The 21,614-nt window shown below is 44.7% G+C and overlaps 1 long non-coding RNA gene across 1 annotated transcript; it reads right to left on the bottom strand.

Annotated features, from left to right (window-relative positions):
- Window positions 1–2,723: 2,723 nt before the first annotated feature.
- LOC121819464 (uncharacterized) lies at window positions 2,724–9,372 on the bottom strand. The gene is made up of 3 exons (XR_006059726.2): window positions 9,261–9,372; window positions 6,065–6,367; window positions 2,724–3,188 (listed from the first exon to the last, which is right to left on the bottom strand). It is a non-coding gene; the product is annotated as an uncharacterized LOC121819464 (long non-coding RNA).
- Between the last annotated feature and the right edge of the window lie 12,242 nt (window positions 9,373–21,614).

The raw sequence follows: 21,614 nt of genomic DNA, 5'->3' as shown, positions 1-21,614 counted from the left end.
ATTCATTGATCTACTGATGAAAATTTTGTTACTAGAGGCTCACAAGAACCCAACCTGTATTTTTGTTAATACTAGGAGCAGTGAATTCATATTCACTAATTCAGTGTTCATGGTGATTTTCTACAACATAACTACTAAAAATAATGAGAATCAACTCTATTATTTGCTTGTTACTTGACTCACAGAAACAATAAAAACTCAATGAGGGCAGAAACTGTCTATAATTAGAATAATGCATAGCACACAGTAGTTTCTCAGTAAATATTTATTGAATGAATGAATGAATGAGTTAGGAAACACTTTGTCTGGATCTTAGATGATACCATCTTTATTTTCATTACTCTCAAAATGAAACTGAACAGTTTCTTCAATCATGAATATAGGAACAAATCACAGTAGTAACAGCAATATCTGTGATGGTTACAATAGAAATCATGGGTATTTTCAAATCACAGTACAGCTGTTGCTGATAACCTGAAATGTAATTTTATACTCATTGATACATCGAATTAGTGAAGGTGTTTTGCACATCAGTAGATATCATATTATTTCTTTGAATTGAGATGTAGTTGATATATAATATTATATAAATTTCAGGCTCACTGCATAGTACTTTATAACTTTTAAGGGCTATATTCCACTTATATTATCATAAAATATTTATATTGCACTATATATCCTTGTAGCATATTTATTTTATACAGAGTAGTTTGTACCTCTTAATCTCCTACTTCTATCTTGCCCCTCCCCTCTCCTCTCTGGTATCTACTAGTTTGTTCTCTATATCTTCAGTCTGTTTCTTTTTTGTTATATTCACAAAAGTTTATTTTTTAAATTCTACATATAAGTGGTGTTTTACAGTGTCTGTCTTTCTCTGGCTAACTTATTTTGCTTTGCATAATACCCTTGGAGTCCATCCGCATTACTGCAAAGGGCAAATTTTCATTATTTTTTATGGATAAATAGTATTTCGTTGTGTGTGTGTGTGTGTGTGTGTGTGTGTGTAACACCTTTATTCACTCATCTGTTGATGAAAACTTATACTGATTTCATATCTTGGAAAGTATAAATAGTGATGTTACAAACATTGGGGTGCATGTATATTTTGAATTAATGCTTCTGCTGTTGCTGATGAATACCCAGTAGTGACATTGTTGGGTCATATGGTAGTTCTATTTTTAGTTTTTTGAGAAAACTTCATATTGTTTTCCTTAGCGGCTGTACCAATTTATATTTTCACCAACAGTGCATAAGTGTTCTTTATTCTCCACATCCTTACCCACATTCATTCTGTGTGATATATTTGACATAGTCATTCTGATAAGTGTGTCCATTTTTCCTAGGTTGTATCAGTATTTCTTTAGTGCTGGTTGTAACTTCTTTTTCATTTATGATTTTATTGATTTAGTCTTTCTTTTTTCTTGGTGAGTCTGGTTAAAGGTTTATATCTTGTCAAAGAACTGACCATTAGTTTCGTTGATCTTTTCTATTTTTTTTTTAAAATAATGTTATTTACTTGTCTTTTGGCTGTGCTGAGTCTTCACTGCTACAGGTAGGCTTTCTCTAGTTGTGGAGAGCGGGGGCTAGCCTCTAGCTGCCCTGTGAGTGCTTCTCGTTACAGTGACTTCTTTTGTTGCAGAAATGGGCTCTAGGGCGTGCAGGCTTCAGTAGCTGTGGTACATGGGCTCAGCTGTTGTGGCTTCTGGGCTCTGGGGCACAGTCTCAGTGGTTGTGGGGCACCGGCTTAACCACCCCACAGCACATGGCATCTTTCTGGACCAGGGACTGAACCCATGTCCTGTATTGGCAGGCAGATTCTTTACCACTGAACCACCAGTTGCCGTTCAGTTGCTCAGTCATGTCCGACTCGTTGCAACCTCATGGGCTGTAGCATGCCTGGCTTCCCTGTCCTTCACCATCTCCCAGAGCTTGCTGAAATTCATGTTCATTGAGTCAGTGATGCCATCCAAGCATCTTGTCCTCTGTCGTCCCCTTCTCCTGCCTTCAATCTTTCCCAGCATCAGGGTCTTTTCTAAAGAGTCAAGCCAGCAGGGAAGCCCTCTATTGCTTTTTAAGTCTCTATTTCATTTATTTCTGGTCTGATCTTTATGATTTCTTTCCTTCTACTAACTTTGGGTTTTGCTTGTTCTTCTTTTACCTCCTTTAGGTATAAGATTAGGTTGTTTGAGACTTTTTTGGATTCCAGAGAAAGGCTTCTATCACTATACACTTCCTTCTTAGAACTATATCACTATAAAGGCTTGTATCACCATACACTTCCTTCTTAGAACTATATCACTATAAAGGCTTTATCACTATACACTTCCTTCTTAGAACTATATCACTATAAAGGCTTTATCACTATACACTTCCTTCTTAGAACTATATCACTATAAAGGCTTTATCACTATACACTTCCTTCTTAGAACTATATCACTATAAAGGCTTTATCACTATACACTTCCTTCTTAGAACTATATCACTATAAAGGCTTTATCACTATACACTTCCTTCTTAGAACAACTTTGCTGCCTCCCATAGATTTTGGGTTGCTGTGTTTTTATTTTTATTGTCTCCAGGTATTTTCTGATTTCTTCTTCAATTTCTCCGGTGATCCATTGATTGTTTAGGATTGAGCCTGCATGTGGAGGTTCCATGTTACTAAACAACCAAATTCAAACAGATATTATTTTAATGTGTTAACAAAGAAACACTGTACAGCATACATTTTAACAATTATATTTCAGAACAATTGATTTCCTTTGAAATTTGGTGGGGTTTTATTTTCTGCACTTAAAACATCAAACATTAAAACATTCTGAGAAGAGATCCACAGGCTTCCCCGAACTATTGGCGTGGGCCACAGCACAATAGAGTTTGAGAACCTTGCTCTAGCTTCAGGCCAAGGCCACATTCAGGTAAGAAGTTCAGGGTTGTGAAGCTACTTAGACAATAAAACTGGTGTCCTCACCCAAATCAGCCCGCAAGCATCATCACACAGAGGGGCCTCTTCATTCTAACGTCATCTTCACAAAAATGCTCCTCTGTGCATCCCTAGACAACCGGAGGAACACTGACAGAAAGTTTCCAATGAATTCCATAAAGCATATCAAGAGAGGACCACATGCAGAGACTTCAAGCTGGGACTGGAGGGCACTGCTGTTCCACGTGTGGCCTGAAAACTGTTACTGGCCAAAGATGAGAGAAATACAGAAATGAGTAAGAGTATAGAAACATTTGCATAGCAATTTGAACCTAACAATATAGTAATTAAAATTCATATTTTATATGTCTCTTTAAAATTTCATTTTACTTTACAAAAATATCCATATGCAATAGATTGGATATTTACAAAAACTAAACAAAGAAATATTGGTTTTTCCTCCATACAAAGTTTGAGAATCACCATTGTGGGGCAATATGGTGAAGAGACATGGTTACAAGGGCATGGGCAAATGCGCTGAAGAACATGAATGAACTGCTGGACACAGAAGCACATCAGACCAGCAGAAGTAGGGAAAGCATAAGGAGGAGGAAGCATTTGAATTGTGTTTTGACCAGCGTCTGTTGGTGGAGATGATGCTTTTGGGGGTGTTGCAGGCAGTGGGCTCAGTAAGAGCTGAGGCAAGGAGTATAGAGTGTAAGATGCATCGGAGAAGGTGGTTGTCAGGTAAGACAGGGCAAACGTCTGTGTGTGTCTACAGTAAGTGGGTACAGGATGTAGTGAGAGTAAATCATGAAGACCTCAGAGACATGCTGAAGATATGGGGCTTTCTTGGCAGCCCCTGAAGGACCACAGACTTATTCAGAGCAGGGAATGAAAGGATCACATCCGAGTTTTAAATGATAACATTTATTGAGCCAAACTAAATTTACAAAATTTACAAACAAAAAAGTTCTCAGGCACTGACTCTCTCAGAGAAGAAAATTCCCCTCTTCCATTAGAATGTGCAAATATACAGACATTGATTTCCATGCCTGGATGAACACTTGCAGGGATGTGCACTAATGAGGAATGCTCTGGAAAACCAATTTGACTCTTCTCTCCAAACTTCTCCTTCTTTTCCTTCTCTTTTCTCTCCTTCCTCTCTCTCTCTCACTTAGAACTTTCCAGCTGTGCTTTGCGTGATCATGGAAATGGCCTGTCTCTGTGTTTATACCCACTAGCCACATGGAGTCATTGAGCCCTTGAAATATGGTTACTATGGCTGAGGATTGAATCTTAAATTTTATTTAAGTAATTTAAATTTAAATAGCCACATGTGGCTTTTGGCTACCATATTGGACTATGCAACAACTTTCACTACAGGGAAAACAGAGAAGGGAAACATGGGTGCCAAGAAGGTTTCAGACAAGCTGTCATGGCATATATTGTTAATGAGAGTAGTCAGAATAGAGTGAAGATGGAAATGAGTCCTTCTGCTTTTAAGCCAAAATGTGTGCTTTAACCTATTTGTGTCAAATGGGTCTCTTGGAAAGAGACGTGGGAGCCAGGAGCTTAGGGTTCTCACCTTATTTTGAAGGGTTACCTTAGACAAGTGACTGGTAGGGGATGGATAAGAACTAATGTCCAATATACACTATCATTTGTAAAATATATGGTCAGTGGGAAGCTGCTGTGTAATACAGGGAGCTCATCTCTGTGCTCTGTGATGACCTACAAGGGTGGGATGGGGGGAGAGTAGCAGGGAGACTCAAGAGGAAGAAGATATACATATACATACAGCTGATTCACATTGTTGTACAACAGAAACTAATGCAACATTGTAAAGCAATTATACATCAATAAAAAAAAGAACTGATGTCCAGTGAGCAAAAGTCAAGTATCAGGCATCGGATGGTAAGCTTCTTTACAGATGACAACATTTGCAAATCTGTGAAGCAACATTTTATTCTCATGTTGCAGATGAGGAAAGGGATCCTCTTAACCTTCACTTGGTCCTCTTCACCTTTAGAGGGTAAGATTAGAGAGGTAAGCCATTTGCACGTATTTGCACGTCTTAGAATCCATTTCCTCCCTAAGGACATAGGACTAGCAATTCTCACCCTGTCCACCCTCCAAAATGGTGAAGGGGACCAAGTGAAGGTTAAGAGGATCCTGAAATGCTGACAAGGCCAGGTGCTGAGTGTGCTCAGGGGAGAGAGGTGATGTTTTCTGAGGATACAAACAGGGCAATGTTCTGAGAAGATTTTGCCCTCTCATTGATAATGGAAATACCTTAAATTTTCTATTTAAGAAATGCCTGAAGCCTATTTCAATCATGTAAAAACCAATATCAATTTGGAAAGGTTATCACAGCCTTTCCAGTTCCAGTCAACATTAAAAATGCAAATGTTTTCTACTTAAATATAGCCTTTGGCCACCAGCTCTCAGGATGTAAGGTAAGCCACAGCCGGCTGCCATTGCCCACTGAGGGCTCAGCAGGAAAGAAGCAGAAATGCTGGAAAGTCCATGTGGTACCGGGCTGATGGGACCATTTCCAGCCCCATAAAGGTCTGGGTCCTCAGAGGTTGTCTGGTTTCAGTCACTGAATCAGTCAACCATTCACTAGGAGCTGGGACACTGTTCATTTCTTTGTCCTTGTCTTCCCAGTATCTAGTCCTGTGCCTGCTTCATAGTAAGAGCTCAAGAGATATTTCTTGACTAGATAAATTAATTCATCTACTGTCTCTTTTTTGTATATCCTATCATGTCCCAGGCACTGTTGGTATTTACTTGCTAAGTCATGTCTGACTCTTCTGTGACCCCATGGACTGTAGCTGGCCAGGCTCTTCTGTCCACGGGATTTCCCAGGTAAGAAAACTGGGGTGGATTGCCATTTCCTGCTCCGGGAGATCTTCCCCACCCAGGGATCAAACCCACGTCTCCTGCTTCTCCTGCATCGGCAGGTAGAGTCTTCACCACTGAGCCACCTGGGAAGCCCCTCAGGCACCGTACTAGGGCTGTACACTGATACAGAAACAAGCCATTTGGAGGAACCAATCTCAAGTAATTTACCAGCTAAGGATGGTAAGATATGCAAATAAATAATAATAACATAAGCTAGTATCACATCAACCTTACCATAAGTATTAATTCTGGAGGTCTGTCAAAAAACAGGCATTTGAAAATGGGCCAGATGGATAATGCTCATGTAGTGGGACATGAGGATTCTGGGTGGTCTGGGAGATGGAGTAACTGGGCAGTGAGATCTGCAATGGGAGAGTCCTGGATGAGGTGCCAAGAACCATTCCTGGGATGGGCTCCTGTCCTTGGTGGTCCTCTCCACTCCAATTGTATGCTCCCTGAGGGCTGGACTGTAGCTTGTTCAGCTCTGTACCCCAATACTTCACATGGGGCCTGACACATAGTAAGAAACAACATATGCTGAAAAAAATGAATGAATAAGGGAACATTAGGAACCCTTAAGGAATTATTAGAAGAAGCATTTATTGAGAGTTTAGTATGTACCAAACATTAGATATGCATATAAACACACACACATGGGCTTTGTGTGTATATATACACATACATATATATCATTGAACAATTCCCAGGAAACATAAGTAGAATCTGGGCAATAAAGTCTATTTTTTTTCCTTTTTCTTTGTGCTTTCCTTTCCTTTTGCACCCACTCACAGGGTACTGCGTGCAAAGAGGGGCCTTATACCAGGCACTTCTGTTCCTTGTACAAAATGACTGCACTCAACACTTCAGCTTGGCAGGCTGTGTGCAGAAGTTCTGCCCACACCACCACACTTCAGAGATGCTGCGCCCAGCACTTCAGTCAGGAGCTGCAAGCAGCACAGCTATGCCTAATCCACGAGAACTCTGTCCTCCCCACTGGCGAGAACCTTATAAAGCAGCCCCACTGACAGCCTGTAGCAGGCAGCATGTGCTTTAAGGGATAGGCTCACACCTCTCCAATTTTTGATCAAAGAATAAAATTTACCTTTGCTTCATTTTAATTTTTATTTATTTTTAATTGGAAGACAAATGTTTTGTTGGTTTCTTCTGTACAACAACATAGATCAGATATAAATGTATATATATCCCCTCCCTCCTGAGCCTCCCTCCCCTCCACCCCTTGAGGTCTTCACAGAGGACCAAGCTGAGTTCCTTGTGCTAAACAACTGCTTCCCTTTAGTATCTATTTTACATTTCCTTTGCTTCTGAACTGAACTCTAATTCTATTGGGGCAAGCAACACAGGGCAGGAGAACCCTTGTTGGGGATTAACTCAAAAGGTAACATATCTTTTCATTAATTATTAGCAATCAGAGTGAAACCAGGAGACAAAAACCACATTGGTTACTTGAACAGAGTGAATTCAAGATAAAGGACTGTTAGCTAGGAATAAAGCGATGGCACCCCACTCCAGTACTCTTGCCTGGAAAATCCCATGGACAGAGGAGTCTGGTAGGCTGCAGTCCATGGGGTTGCGAAGAGTCGGACACGACTGAGCGACTTCCCTTTCACTTTTCGCTTTCATGCATTGGAGAAGGAAATGGCAACCCACTCCAGTGTTCTTGCCTGGAGAATCCCAGGGACGGGGGAGCCTGGTGGGCTGCCATCTATGGGGTCACACAGAGTTGGACATGACTGAAGTGACTTAGCAGCTGTAGCGGCAGCAGCTAGGAATAACATTGTTAACTAGATAACTGAACAGGTAAATTTAGAGTTATAAATTGTAACAAAGATAGCAACTGCAGAAAGCAGCAATCACCCTAGGGATGAGGGACCAGAGGGGAAAAAGGTCAGAATTATTAAAATTTAGAGGCTCAGTAGAAGGATGCTGTGAGCTGAAACTCAGACCACTGAGGAGGGAGCGTTGCTGGGTTGGTGCTGAGGTCTCTGATTGGATGTAAGGCAGCCAATTCTGTGTTTAAAAAATTGCAAACTGGCTTCAGCTACTGCTATGGGGAGGTTTCACTGCTGTCAGGGTGAAAAAGCATGGCTGTGGTGATAGTCATAACCATCCAATAAACTCTTCTCCATCCTTATCCAGTTCAGATATCACTTCCGCTTAGAAGCCTTCCTGATCTCTTCCTTCAGACAGGAAACCCACAGGAAGCAGACAGTAAGGAGTAAATCCCGTCATCCCCCTCCAGCTGTGCAGCCCATTGGCAGAACGCAAGTAGAAGTCAGCTTGTCTGGCAAAAATGCAATTTGCAGTGACCCAACCCCATCATCATAAATCGGAATACAGAGAGGAGAGTTTTGGAGCTGAGACACCACAGCATCATACCTGGTATAGAAGTCCACGCATTAATGTTGTGATGCAGGAACTGCTATTACTGCCATTATACAGATGAGAAATGAGGGTCTAGAGAGGTCAAGGGGACTTGTCTAATAAGGCAATGTGGCAGCACCCTGACTTGAAGCCAGGTCCATCTGCTCTTAATGGCAATTTTATATCAAGTTTCCTTCACATTTTTACGTGAAGAAAATGTCAGAGGATAAAACAGTCTTGAAGTCCCACTGTTGTGGGGTTGGCATCTGGGGATGAGTGAGGTGGGGGATTCAGGCATCATCTATAAAGCAGGGATGCAAGTGTGGGGCCATCCTGACAAATGTCTCCTAAGGAGTAACTTTAATGTCTCACTTTATTGTCCTTTAAGAAAGCCAGGATCTTTATTCTTTGATCAAACTTAGCCACCCAGCAAACTCCTTTCCATCGTTCAAGGCCCAGCTCAGATATCACCTTCTCTGAGAAGCCTTCATGGTCTCTGCAAAGCTAGCCATGCCCCACGGTGCTCCCGTAGGACTTGGTGCAGACACCAAGGTGGAGTTTATATGTCCATATGCCACACTAGACTGTGGGCTCTTGGAGGGCAGGCCTGGGTCTACATAGACTCTGCTTGGTGATACTAATAAAGGCTTGTTTCTTTCAGAAGTGTGCTTCTGTGGGAGCGCTGGCAACTCCAGGACTGTATTTCAGACTCATTTTCCTGCTTTCCAGGAGTTCTCAATCTAGCAGTGAAGATATGTTGAAAAAATATTGAAAAACAAAATCCCCAGGTTTAACACTTTACCTCCCGCATTTTCCAATCCGTTCTTCTCACAGCAGTCAGAGGCAATCATAACCATCTGAGGCCCCAGCTAAATCCTTCTGAGGGCGTCCATTGCTCTTAGGATGAAAACTAACTTCTCAGCATTGTTACAGAGTCCCCTGACCTCTGTCCCCTGCCACTCAACAGCCCAACATCTCCCAGTTCCCCTTCCTCCTGCTTCCACTCCACCCTCCCACCTACTGAACCTCTTCACTTCCCCAAACTCACCAAGCTCTTTGCATCCTGGTGTTTGCAGGCAGGGATTCCTCTACCCAGAACCCTCTCTTCCTTTGCCTGAGTCCCTCTAACTCATCTTTTAGGTCTGGGCTGCTGAGTCACTCCCTCCAGCAGGTTATTGGCAGGGTAACCTGATGCTCCCAGGGCAGCCAGTTCCCGACCACGCCCCTCACCTACTGAATTGCAAAGGCCTGAATTTGCTCAGGAGGGCAGTACCTGCACAGGGCAAGTACTTTGTATAGTCAAATTTGAATGGATTAATTAAAAACTTAAAGACAAGGAAAAACTAAAAGGAGTCTCTCCAAACTGTTTTGAAGTCATGGCTGCCTTAGACATGGTGAAATAACTCTTCCCCAGTATCTGGGGGCCTTGTGAAAAGAGGAAGTCTGGAATGGGGCAGAGGGCTCTTGGGAGTCAGGAGATTAGGTTGAAACCTCAGTGATCTGGGGAACAGCCAGTTATTGTTGGTTAGTGTCTTCATCTGTATAATAGGTATTGTAGGGGAGGAAAAGGGCTTCTCTGGTGGCTCAGTGACAAAGAATCCGCCTGCCAATGCAGGAAAAGTGGGTTTGATCCCTGGATTAGGAAGAGCCCCTGGAGAGGGAAAGGTCAGCCCACTCCAGTGTTCTTGCTTGGGAAATCTCATGGACAGAAGAACCTGGCTCGCTACAGTTCATGGGACCACGGAGTTGAACACGACTTAGTGACTGAAAAACAGCAACAGCTAAGGGGAGGAAAAAGCTTTTTCCTCTGTCCTCCCAGGTTCTGCAGCTGGGTCCAGAAACTGATGAAAAGACAGATAAACAAGAAAAAAATTAGCACACTTTATGAATGACTGCAGCATGAATGCGTGTGGGAGAAACTCAATGATGAGTGCCTCAAAGGGGCTTATGTAGCATCTTAATGAAAAACAATAAATTTGTAGAGCAGTAATAAGACAAAGGAAAGCCTGCGTAGGCAAATACATGGGAAACTGATGGAAGATAAGGATTATTTTAGTAAGATGTGTAATGGAGAGTCCTCGTGGTGCCATCTCTGAGCTGTTGAAAGTATAAAATTGTCTCCTGCAATAAAGAGTATAAGAAGTTGTCGTCCTGGGCCCTCATCTTCCTAGCACAGGAGAGTGAGACACCTTTGCAAATAGGAATGTATGTTCTGCTTTTAGACAAATAGAGGGTGAGGGCTTGCATGCTTGCTAAGTTGCCTCAGTTGTGTTTTACTCTTTGCAACCCTGTGAAGCCTGCCAGGTTCCTCTGTCCATGCAATTTTCCAGGCAAGAATACTGGAGAGGGTTGCTATATTTCCACCTACAGGGGATCTTCCTGACCCAAGGATCGAACCTATGTCTCCTGTGGCTACAGCACTGCAGGTGTTTTCTTCAGCTCTGAGCCACCAGGGAAGCCCAGAAGATGAGGGCAGAGAGTTTTTTTGGTGTCTGCTGTCTCTCAATTGTCTTCAGCTCAAAATAATCCTTCTGCCAAAGTGGCATATTTGAGGTGGCAAATTTTGATCCTCAAGTGGGCCTTAGAAAACATCACTACAAACAAAGCTAGTGGAGGTGATGGAATTCCAGTTGAGCTATTTCAAATCCTGGAAGATGATGCTGTGAAAGTGTTGCACTCAATATGCCAACAAATTGGCAAAACTCAGCAGTGGCCACAGGACTGGAAAAGGTCAGTTTTCATTACAATCCCAAAGAAAGGCAATGCCAAAGAATGCTCAAACTACCACACAATTGCACTCATCTCACACGCTAGTAAAGTAATGCTCAAAATTCTCCAAGCCAGGCTTCAGCAGTACCTGAACTGTGAACTTCCAGATGTTCAAGAGGTTTTAGAAAAGGCAGAGGAACCAGAGAACAAATTGTCAACATCCGCTGGATCATTGAAAAAGCAAGAGAATTCCAGAAAAACATCTATTTCTGCTTTATCGACTATGCCAAAGCCTTTGTGTGGATCACAATAAACTGTGGAAAATTCTGAAAGAGATGGGAATACCAGACCATCTGACCTGCCTCTTGAGAAACCTATATGCAGGTCAGGAAGCAGCAGTTAGAACTGGACATGGAACAACAGAGTGGTTCCAAATAGGAAAAGGAGTACATCAAGGCTGTGTATTGTCATCCTGCTTATTTAACTTATATGCAGAGTACATCATGAGAAACGCTGTGCTGGAAGAAGCACAAGCTGGAATCGAGATTGCTGGGAAAAATATCAATAAGCTCAGATATGCAGATGACACCACCCTTATGGCAGAAAGTGAAGAGGAATGAAAAAGTCTCTTGGTGAAAGTGAAAGAGGAGAGTGAAAAAATTGGCTTAAAGCTCAACACTCAGAAAACGAAGATCATGGCATCTGGTCCCATCACTTCGTGTGAAATAGATAGGGAAACAGTGGAAACTGGCTGATTTAATTTTTTTGGGCTCCAAAATCACTGCAGATGGTGACTGTAGCTATGAAATTAAAAGACGCTTACTCCTTGGAAGAAAACTTATGACAAACCTAAGCAGAGACATTACTTTGTCAACAAAGGTCCATCTAGTCAAGGCTATGGTTTTTCCAGTAGTCATGTATGGATGTAAGAGTTGGACTATAAAGAAAGCTGAGCACCAAAGAATTGATGCTTTGAACTGTGGTGTTGGAGAAGACTCTTGAGAGTCCCTTGGACTGCAAGGAGATTCAACAAGTCCATTCTAAAGGAGATCAGTCCTGGGTGTTCTTTGGAAGGACTGATGCTGAAGCTGAAACTCCGGTACTTTGACCACCTCATGCAAAGTTTGACTTACTGGAAAAGACTCTGATGCTGAGAGAGATTGGGGGCAGGAGGAGAAGGGGACGACAGAGGATGATATGGCTGGATGGCATCACCAACTCAATGGACGTGAGTTTGAGTGAACCCTGGGAGTTGGTGATGGACAGGGAGGCCTGGCATGCTGCGATTCATGGGGTTGCAAAGAGTCAGACATGACTGAGTGACTGAAAGGAACTGAACTGGACTGAACAGTCTAGACATGCCTATCTTTCCTGACGTACAGGGTTGTGAAGTGATGGCGCATATGGAAACTGGGAAAACTGTAAAGTACCATACAGATAGCAGGCATAACCAGTTCCATGGTCATCATCCCCAGAACACTGTCTGGGCTTCAGCCTCACTGACTTTTTTCACCACAGTCCAGACCTTAAGTTTTCCATCAGCTTCTTTCTCAGGGCCAGTTCAGTTCAGTTCAGTCACTCAGTTGTGTCCGACTCTTTGTGACCCCATGAATCACAGCAGGCAAGCCTCCCTGTCCATCACCAATTTCCAGGATCTACCCAAACCCATGTCCATCAAGTCGGTGATGACATCCAGCCATCTCATCCTCTGTCATCTCCTTCTCCTCCTGCTCCCAATTCTTCCCAGCATTAGGGTCTTTTCCAGTGAGTCAACTCTTCACATGATGTGGCCGAAGTATTGGTGTTTCAGCTTCAGCATCAGTCCTTCCAATGAACACCCAGGACTGATCTCTTTAGGATGCACTGGTTGGATCTTCTTGCAGTCAAGGGACTCTCAAGAGTCTTCTCCAACACCACAGTTCAAAAGCATCAATTCTTCACCTTTCAGCTTTCTTCACTGTCCAACTCTCACATCCATACATGACCACAGGAAAAACCATAGCCTTGACTAGACAGACCTTTGTTGGCAAAGTAATGTCTCTGCTTTTGAATATGCTGTCTAGGTTGGTCATAACTTTTCTTCCAAGGAGTAAGTGTCTTTTAATTTCATGGCTGCAGTCACCATCTGCAGTGATTTTGGAGCCCCCCGAAATAAAGTCTGACACTGTTTCCACTGTTTCCACATCTATTTCCCATGAAGTGATGGGACCAGATGCCATGATCTTCGTTTCCTGAGTGTTGAGCTTTAAGCCAACTTTTTCACTCTCCTCTTTCACTTTCATCAAGAGGCTTTTTCGTTCCTCTTCACTTTCTGCCATAAGGGTGGGTTCATCTGCATATCTGAGCTTATTGATATTTTTCCCAGCAATCTCGATTCCAGCTTGTGCTTCTTCCAGCACAGCGTTTCTCATGATGTACTCTGCATATAAGTTAAATAAGCAGGATGACAATATACAGCCTTGACGTACTCCTTTTCCTATTTGGAACCACTCTGTTGTTCCATGTCCAGTTCTAACTGCTGCTTCCTGACCTGCATATAGGTTTCTCAAGAGGCAGGTCAGGTGGTCTGGTATTCCCATCTCTTTCAGAATTTTCCACAGTTTATTGTGATCCACACAAAAGCTTTGGCATAGTCAATAAAGTAGAAATAGATGTTTTTCTGGAATTCTCTTGCTTTTCAATGATCCAGCGGATGTTGACAATTTGTTCTCTGGTTCCTCTGCCTTTTCTGAAACCTCTTGAACATCTGGAAGTTCACAGTTCAGGTACTGCTGAAGCCTGGCTTGGAGAATTTTGAGCATTACTTTACTAGCATGTGAGATGAGTGCAATCGTGTGGTAGTTTGAGCATTCTTTGGCATTGCCTTTCTTTGGGATTGTAATGAAAACTGACCTTTTCCAGTCCTGTGGCCACTGCCAAGTTTTCCAAATTTGTTGGCATATTGAGTGCAGCACTTTCACAGCATCATCTTTCAGGATTTGAAATAGCTCAACTGGAATTCCATCACCTCCACTAGCTTTATTCGTGTGATGCTTTCTAAGGCCCACTTGACTTCACATTCCAGGATGTCTGGCTCTAGGTGAGTCATCACACCATCGTGATTATCCGGGTCATGAAGATCTTTTTTGTACAGTTCTTCTGTGTATTCTTGCCACTTCTTCTTAATATCTTCTGCTTCTGTTAGGTCCATACCATTTCTGTCCTTTATCGAGCCCATCTTTGCATGAAGTGTTCTCATGGTATCTCTCATTTTCTTGAAGAGATCTCTAGTCTTTCCCATTCTATTGTTTTCCTCTATTTCTTTGCACTGATCACTAAGAAAAGCTTTTATCTCTCCTTGCTATTCTTTGGAACTCTGCATTCAGATACTCATATGTTTCCTTTACTCCTTTGCTTTTTGCTTCTCTTTTTTTCACAGCTATTTGTAAGGCTTCCTCCGACAGCCATTTTGCTTTTTTGCCTTTCTTTTCCATGGGGATGGTCTTAATCCCTGTTTCCTGTACAATATCACGAACCTCCGTCCACAGTTCATCAGGCACTCTATCAGATCTAGGGCCAGGCTGAGCTTTTTATGGAGAAGACACATCAAAGCTGCAACCGAGGATTTTTATAGTTCAATGTCGCACAAGTTTCCTTCTTGAGAGATAAGGAGTCTGGAGGAAAGGAGGGGAAGCTAATCTAAACTTTCTGCTCTCTAGTCTCTACCCCCACCCCCTGACCCCATGCCTGACTCTTTTAAGGTGAAGCCTATAGACTGCTGCTGACTTTGGTTTACATCACTCATGATCCCCCTGCCCACAGTTTTCCTTTATAGGTCTTTCTTACTGTTCTCTGTGGAGGTCAGAGAGACACATCTAATAAAAAGGACACAGGCATCCAAATAACTCCAGGTCCCCAGAGCCATGAGTCAAAGGACAGAGCTCTTTGAACATTATCCGGCTGCAGGATTTGGACGTTCCAAAGAATTAACATCCTGCTGTAGCTGACTCCTTAACTAGGCAAAGATATCATGGAGTAAATGTTAATGCATCACTATATGTCAGGTACTTAACATGTTTGCAACACTTAAACCTTACATTAACTATCCTCGTTTTATAGATGAATAAATTGGTGCTCAGAGAGGTTTTAGTTAGACGGGTAGGAGGATGGATAGATGGTTGGATGGGTAGACAGGTAAATGGATGGTGGGTGGGTGGCTGGATGGAGAGGTTTTTTGCCAGAGACAAGGGATAGCGCTTGCATCTCCCCAGAAAGTCAGAGCTGCCGAGTCACATGTGGTGTCATATCAAAGTTTATCACAGGAAAAGGCTATGTGTGTCACCAGACCAGTAGAAGATAAGGCCATGTGATGGCAAAGCTGTTCCCTGAACCTAAGGTTACAGGGAGGATCTTTCAATTTTTAGTTGCAGTTTTGGAGTCAGAAAAGTCTGAGTTTTGGCTCTACAATGTCCATAGTGTGCGACCACCAACAAGTCAGTGAACATTGCTGTGCTCAGTTTTCTCATTTGTAAAATGGAGGGCTACCCATCCTAACAGTGCTGTGAGGTTTAGATTATATTACTCGAATATAAATATTTGTTAAATGTTTTAAACAGGGACTTCCCTGGTGGTCCAGTGGCTAAGACTGCATGTTCCCAATGCAGGGGGCCCAGTTTCAATCCCTGGACAAGGAACTAGATCCCACCTACTGCAACTAAGACCTGGCATGGCCAAATAAATAAACCAATAAAAATTAATAAAAATATCTAAAACACATATTTGTGTTAACTATAAGTAAGCTTTCTCCTCTCTGTTGTGTAGGCAATGTGAGAACCACTGCAGAGGTGAGCTACAAGTGGGTAGACGCTCCCCTGAGGGGATCCCAGACAGACCTGAGCTGCTCCATAGCAGGCCTAGCTATGTTCCTCTGGGGTTGAGAAAAGAATCATTTCTGTCCAGGGAGCCAAAGAGGAAATGAGCTTCCTCCTGTTAGGAGGACCTTCAAGGTGATTCCAACTCTGAGAGCCTCTGAACTGTGGCTTCATTTCAGTGACACCTGAGAAACTCAGGTCCAGACCTCCCAGGGCTCTGTCCTTTCCACTGAGAGAGGAACAGGCGGAGGAAAGTGGAGGTGGGGACAGAAAGGGGTGAGGGCTGGAGACTTGAAGCAGCTGGGAAAGCTCATTTTCTTTTCCTGCTAAGTTCTTCAGTCGTGTCCGACTTTGTGTAACCCCACAGATGGCAGCCCACCCTGGGATTCTCAAGGCAAGAACACTGGAGTGGGTTGCCATTTCCTTCTTACCCTAAAGAAGGATACAGAAGGAAAATACATTGCTTAGATAGTATCAGGATGGGAGTGTGTGTGTGTGTGTGTGTGTGTGTGTGTGTGTGTGTGTGGTGTGTGAGGATGGGTGTGCAGAGTGGGAAATCTGTGAGGGGAGTGGGTATGGCTGTGCGTGAGAGGCTGTGTGTGTGCTTGTGGGGTAGGGATGTGTTGGGAGGTAGGGATGTGTGGGAGGGTAGGGGGAGATGATTGAGTACAGGGGTGTGCAGAGGTGGGTGAAGGGGGTGGGTCAGGGTGTGGGGAGGGGAGTGGCCATGGGTGTGCACATGTGGGTGGGTTTATGGGGATGGAGGTGGTTTTGGGTATGGCCTGGCCCATCACACTGAAGGAATGAGCCTCAGCAAATACATAAAATCATATAGGTCTTACCACGGTTAATAAGATCTTCTTCACCAGAGCTTTGTAAATAAGTTTATTTTCCAAGCATTTACTCACTTATTTTCCAATTATCAACACTGATGTACCATGAGAAAAAATATATTGAAATCCCCAAGGAACTTACACTCTTGTTGGAGCAGGTAAGAGGCAATGAGCTCTGCAAGGACAGTGAACGCGGTGCTGGGTGCGAGGTGCTGTTGAGAACACTATGTGTGCATTATCCAATGGCCTGCTCACAGTGCCCCTACAAGATATGTCCTGTGGTGACTTCTGTTTCACAGATGAGGAAACCAAGGCTTGTACTAACCGGTCCAAGGTCACACAGCTGGTGAGGTCGGCTAGGATTCCCATGCATTCTGTTTGGCTCCTGAGAACGTGCGTTAAGAGTCACATCAAATCTTACCATCTGCTCCCAGCTGACCTATAAGGCCTTGTCCCTTGTAAAGGACTGGCTTCCAGAGAGAAATCACCCCTAAGATAATTGGTGCTCTAGCATCTGTGAATGCTTAACTCATTACCCTAGGTCCACTGTTGTCTGGGCCCAATCTCTTCCCCACTTCCTCTCCCTGCAGCTCTGTCCTCTGCATCTCACCTCAAGCCTAGGTAGACAGAGGTATACAGAGAGGAGACCAGGGTAAACTTGAGAGCCCATTGCCTACCAGCTTCCCCATGAGTTCTGGGGCAGAGTACTTGTCCTGTTGTATTTTTCATCCAAAAGTCCTCCGTCCTGTTGATCCTGGGAGGCAGTGCCCATGAAAGCCACCTGTCAAGTGGATTCTAAGCCCGGTCAGGCCCTGTCCCAATTCTACTAGCCTGAGAGACCAGGGAAATAACTCAACCCCAGGTGACCAAATGGAGACTGATGCAGAGAAAGACCTGCTATCTCTCCTCAGCTTTGCCCCTGCCTCTCAGCCTCCCTCGTTCCCCACACCCTTGTGCCTGGATCCTGAGCAAAGTGGCTGGAGAGGACAGGAAGAGCAGATGCAATAAAGGGTCCCCAAGCCATCAGAGGTCAGAGCATGGTGATGCCCTTAAGTAACAGGTGACGTAATTAGGATGAAGAACGCCCGCTGTGGTGGTTCCTTAAATCACTGCAAGGCTTAGGTGTGCTGAGGGGATCAGCAGAGGCAGCCCGGGGAGGCAGTGATATCTGTGAAACGCCAGTGCCAGAGGTGTGTGGGGCGAGAGGACAGAAGGCAGAGGTTACCATCTGAGAGCTCTTAAAGGCAGAGAGACATTTTGGTGGCGGAGCAGTTTAAAAGAGAATAGGATCGCTGGAGTGAGAGTCTGTTTTCCTTACATCATCATTTCTAGCAGTTAAAGCCCTTATTTATAAATGGATGTGAGAGTTGGACTACAAAGAAAGCTGAGCGCTGAAGAATTGATGCTTTTGAACTGTAGTGTTGGAGAAGACTCTTTAGTGTCCCTTGGACTGCAAGGAGATCAAACCAATCCATCTTAAAGGAAATCAGTCCTGAATATTCATTGGAAGGACTGATGCTTAAGCTGAAACTCCAATACTTTGGCCACCTGATGGGAAAAACTGACTGTTTTGAAAAAAACCCTGATGCTGGGAAAGATTGAAGGTGGGAGGAGAAGGGGACGACAGAGAATGAGATGGTTGGATGGCATCACTGACTCAATGGACATAAGTTTGAATAAACTCAGGGAGTTAGTTGGTGATGGACAGGGAGGCCTGGTGTGCTGCAGTTCATGGAGTTGCAAAGAGTTGGACATGACTGAGCGACTGAACTTGACTGAATGGATAAATGGCTCCAGAAGCCTAAGTTCCTGCCTCAGGGCCCATGCAGGTTTTAGCAGCACAGTACAAATGTTAGCCACTGTGTCTTCTAAAAGGAACAATTCAACAAATGGCCCCAGCTGAAAGAGCCGAAGGACATTCCTCGGCTCTGTTTGTCCCACTCCTGGCATCCAGTACAGCAAGGAAGTAATCTGAGCCAACCCAGGCTGACTGTTTGCCTATGACCTGTGGCCCAGCCCATTAAGGGAGCCGGGCCAATCAGATTCCCACGTCAGGAATCTGAACCAAGAATGCTGAGGCGTTCAGGCAGTTAGCAGTGGGCTGGAGGACAGGAATGCTTTGGAAGGTTCTACACGGTAGAGTCTGAGCTGCCATGTGAGGAGAGACCAGGAGGAGACCTGGGCAGGAGAAGGTATGCAGTGAGAAGTGAGACTCTAGAGAAAACGGCGAGAAAGGCAGGGACGGGTGGAGACCGCAGAGAAGCCCCTGGAGCCCTTCAGTCTCTGCTCCAGCCCGACTCCACCATCTCCCTTTCTCCTGAGAGGCTCTTTCTTTCCTTGAAACCAGGAAGCCAGAGTGTCTGATGGACGAGGGGTGACCTCCCTGCAGGATGGTGGGGGCGTCTGGGTTGAAGGAGACCTGATTTTCTGGCCACAGTGGCTTTGCAGAGTATAGCCAGGACATTGAAGAATGGCATGAGCAAGGCACAGGGTGGACGTGATGATCAGCTGCCTCCTGACTACATCTGAGCTGAAGCAAAAGGAAGGTGACTTTGAAAGCTTTCACGCAACTAAATTGTGCCTCAGAGTGCATGCATGCGTGCGTGATCAGTCCTGTCTCTTTGCGACCTCATAGACTGCAGCCTGCCAGTCTTCTCTGTTCATGGAATTTTCCAGGCAAGAATGGTAGAGCAGGTAGCCATTTCCTACTCCAGGGGATATTCCTGACCCAGGAATCGAACTCTTGCCTCTTTGTTTTCTACACTGACAGGTGGAATCTTTACCACTGGGCCACCCAGGATGCCCACAATTGTGCCTCAGGAAGGCAGGTAGATGGCAGAGAGGTTATCTCCTCAGGTTTGTCAGCTGTTGCTGCTAAGTCGCTTCAGTCGTGTCCAACTCTGTGCGACCCCAGGGACGGCAGCCCACCAGGCTCCCCCGTCCCTGGGATTCTCCAGGCAAGAACACTGGAGTGGGTTGCCATTTCCTTCTCCAATGCTTGAAAGTGAAAAGTGAAAGGGAAGTTGCTCAGTTATTCTGACTCTTAGTGACCCCATGGACTGCAGCCTACCAGGCTCCTCCGTCCATGGGATTTTCCAGGCAAGAGTGCTGGAGTGGGGTGCCATTGTGTTCTCTGTAGACTGCCTCAATTCCCAGCTTCTCTAACGGTGAGAACCTGGGGATGGGGAGTGGAATGTACTCTTCTAAGACTCAGTTTCCACATCTATAGAATGGGCATAGGACAGAACCGGCCCCTCAGGTTGTTGGTAGCCTCACAGGGGGATGTCCAGAAAGAAACACGCTTGGTCTCAGGTGAACTCTGTCCTTTGGCTGCTGTGATTATGTTCACGAAGGGTCAGACCTGGGTTGGAAGTCGAGGAATCTCTTTCCTTGTAGAAGTTTCTACCTGGAATGACCAGCAGGGGCTTGTCTGGTGACAAGAGCATACCCTTCTTGTCACTCACAGGGCCTCTGTGGGGAAAGAGGCTTTCAGAGTCACTCTGGCCACAGGCAGGCCTTACTTAGTTAGCCAGGCTTATTAATAGGAGTATGTCCATTTCTGTCTTAAAATAGGCATAGAAAGTTATTTAAAATGAGCTTCCAGGTGGTTGGTCAGATTGCTTTTTATTGTCTTCCTCTCAGGAGAGTTCAAGAACTCTCACATTTTTCTGGTTTATTTATAGCAGAACAGTAATAACAGGAAGATCCATTGCTACGTGTGACTTCCTGAGTCAGAGATGCCCAGGCTGTCTGAAGGGTTCGCAGCCAGGCGGGGCCCCCACCACCGCCCACCACCCCCCTTTACAGAGTTCTAGGAAATCAGTCATCTCCCAGGCCTGGGGGCTTCCTGGCTCCAATGGGAGAGGCCTGCCTGAGGGTGGGGCACTGGACTTGGAGGACAAGAACCTTGATCTAGAACAAGGCCCTCACTACCTACCTAACACAGGCACGTGCCTCTGTTCTAAATACGCTTAGAACAAGGGTCTCTTCCCTGACCTCAAATTCTATGCCTCCCTCATTCCCATCATTTCTTCCCCTAATATTTCTGACTCACTCTACTGTCAATGGGGAAGGCAATGGCAACCCACTCCAGTGTTCTTGCCTGGAGAATTCCATGGACAGAGGAGCCTGGTAGGCTGTAGTCCATGGGGTCGCTAAGAGTCAGACAGACAACTGAGCAAATTCACTTTCACGCATTGGAGAAGGAAATGGCAACCCACTCCAGTGTTCTTGCCTGGAGAATCCCAGGGACGGGGGAGCCTGGTGGGCTGCCGTCTATAGGGTCGCACAGAGTCAGACACGACTGAAGCGACTTAGCAGCTACTCTCAAACCCTATTTAGACACTGCACCCTCAGGAACCCTCCATCCACTGTAAACACATGCTCCCTCTATCCCCAGATCCTACAGAAGGCTCTCATCACCTGTTTTAACAGAAGTCTTCACTTTCTATGTAGCCCTTCAGGACAAAGTTGCTCACCCTCTCAGGCCCATACCCTGTGCCTCGGAGGCAGGTATGGTGGTTGCATTGTCCTGGCTCTCCGTTGTCACGTCCACACCCCTGCTTGTCAGGCTCATATCTTTCTTAGAGCCTCATGCCATCCAACATCTCTCCTTCCCAAGCCTGAAAACTGTCCAGTGCTCACTCACTGAATCATTCATGGCCTGACTCTCAGTATTCCTCTCCTGTTCAGGTCCCCCATCATCCTAAGAGATCTCAGTGCCCAGGCAGACAACAGACTGGACTGCTATTTCTTAGACCTCTTTAGTACCAAGGGACTTCACCTAGACTCTACTTCAGCCATCATTCCCAGACCCTGTCTTGGATCTTGTCAAGACCCAGGACTGGGTCATTCAGATTCTAGAAACCTCCTCTATGGTTGCATTCTCCCAGGCTTTTGGTGATTTCAGGATCTCACACAAATGATACCTGTACTCCGACCTCCAATAAATGCTGACCCTTTGATTCCTCCATTTCCTTCAGTCAATCGTCCCCTGGGCTGGAAGTCCAG

The sequence above is a fragment of the Ovis aries genome, chromosome 1 (assembly GCF_016772045.2).
Source record: "Ovis aries strain OAR_USU_Benz2616 breed Rambouillet chromosome 1, ARS-UI_Ramb_v3.0, whole genome shotgun sequence".
Taxonomy (NCBI): Eukaryota; Metazoa; Chordata; class Mammalia; order Artiodactyla; family Bovidae; genus Ovis; species Ovis aries.
The sequence above is the reverse complement of the archived record's forward strand: the minus strand, read 5'-3'. Positions and strand labels throughout refer to the sequence as shown.